Source organism: Equus przewalskii, chromosome 19 (assembly GCF_037783145.1).
Source record: "Equus przewalskii isolate Varuska chromosome 19, EquPr2, whole genome shotgun sequence".
Lineage (NCBI taxonomy): Eukaryota > Metazoa > Chordata > Mammalia > Perissodactyla > Equidae > Equus > Equus przewalskii.
This window is the reverse complement of record NC_091849.1, coordinates 47878406-47880576: the sequence shown is the minus strand read 5'-3', so window position 1 is coordinate 47880576 and position 2171 is coordinate 47878406.

Genomic DNA, 2171 nt, shown 5'->3' with positions numbered 1-2171 from the left:
TGCAACCTTGTAAGGTATTAGTTTTTATGTTATAGTTGAGGAAATTGGGGTTCAGAGAGTTAAAGCAAGGTTGCTGTGTAAGGGAGCCAGACTTCAGGTAGGGCGTGCCACCCTTTGGAGCCCTGCACTTTGCCCACACAGGCCTCCTTCCAGCAGCACCTCCATGCTTCATTTCTGTCCTCACACAGAAACATGTCCATGCCTTCTGTTTCCCAATACAAGGCATCTAGATGCAACCTTGTGATGTCCAGTGGTAAACTGAGGATGTATAGATCTTTCCTAAAACTAAAATGAAGGCAGGAATTGGCATAAGGTAGCTGTATGCCCACAGCACTAATTCTCCTTGATACCTACTCTGTTCACCGCTTTGGTCTCACCTCTGCATGAATCCATGGGGAGCCCTCCTCACACTCTCACTTCCTATCTTGTGCATACCCTGCAAACAAGCGGGCTACTTTCATCTTTGGTGTTTCTCTTCTCAGCACACCTTAAACACACTGTTGGACTGAATCAATCAGATTAGCAACTGAAAGGGGAATACAAATACAACCAAGGTCAAAAAGAAAAAAAAATGAGACCACCAAGGAAGCAATGATAATGGCAGGATTTTAGTTCCAGTTATCTAGAAACTGCACTAGAAAGAGCTTTGCGGTTATAGGGCATCTAACTGCCCTCCCATGCTACTGGGTGTCAGGTGCCTCCATTTCACTGAGCCCCAATCTTCTCTTGGGTCAAATGGAAATACGTTAACCAGCACAGTTGTCACGAAGAGGAGAAAGTCCATGTACGATGCTCAGGTACATATAATTATAATTAAATGGAAGGAAAGAAGGAAAGGAAGAAAAAAAGAAGGAAAAAGTTTTAAAACAAAACATTTTAAAGCAATCGTTTGCTTTTGGTGACTTGAGAACTCCAGGTTCATGTGCTACAACAGCTAGCCACAATGAGAGTATTCCAAAGCTTGCTTAGAGAGGAAGCTGTGATGAGCTAAAGTGAAGTAGTGAATATTGTCCTTAACTTGGGGGCAGGCTTTTGCTCTTCTTCTTATTTTATTTTTAGTTGTCAGAGTACTCTTTCTTATATCATAATTGAAAGTACTTTCTTTGATGGCCCTAAGTTGTTTCAGAGTACGTGGCAAGCTGTGCAAGTGGGTAGCTTACTCTAGAGAATTTGTTTTGATGGGCTTGTTAGACTTAGCTTGTTTACTCTCATAGTCTCTGTAGGTAAAAGAGCAGAACATCCCTGAGGCTCCAAACCTGCCTGGAACTGCAACAGTTTCTTTCTTAACATCATTTGAAATTAATATTATTTCATAATATCTAAGGCTCAGAGTCACGAAATGAGGACTGTTCAGCTTCCATCATACAAATTTAGAAACTGGGGAATTATCCAAAGTTAGCACACTGCCATCTCATAGTGAATGCATGACTAAGTAAGAATTTCGTTCCAGTTCTGAGTCCAAGGCTTGCATCTTTCAGTAGCTACTGAGTCAAAATTTGGTTGAGTAAATGAATATTCCACACTCAATCTCAAACCCTGCCTGCCACCTCTCCACTTCCTCCTCTTCCATTTCCTTCCAGAACACACTGCTTCTGAAAAATTGCCAACAGAGATCACCATACATCTTTAAAGAGTCACCTTTTTAGAAAGGAATGTAATCTCTGTCCCTAATAACATTTTGATTTCTAGGGCACTGAGGCCGTCACTTTGCTGACCTCAGTACTTCAGGATCAAACATAGTGGGAAAAACCAGACACGTTTAATCCTGAGCATTTCCTCAGTTCTACTGGGAAGTTTATCAAGAAAGAAGCTTTCATGCCCTTTTCAGTGTGTGAGGTATCTTACCTAAGACAGCTAGTTTGAAAAATCTGGAGAGATTTGGCCTTGTCTGAGGACTGTGCTAACATTTTGTATTTTTTCCATGTGGCATTAAACTTCAGAAATATGGAAGAGTGGAAAGAGCTTGTCCCCCTTTGGCTTAAATTGGCTGTAGGACATTAGGCACTGGAATGACATTTTCTTAGGGAATCCTTGAAGATTCCTTGGGGCTGAAGCTAGGGTAGAGCCTTGAGAATTTGAGGAGAGAGTTAAGCACAGAGACATGGGCAGTGCACTTCACTCCAAACAGAAGAGCTTTGCTTTAAGATGTTTAAATACCAGTGTTTCTCTTA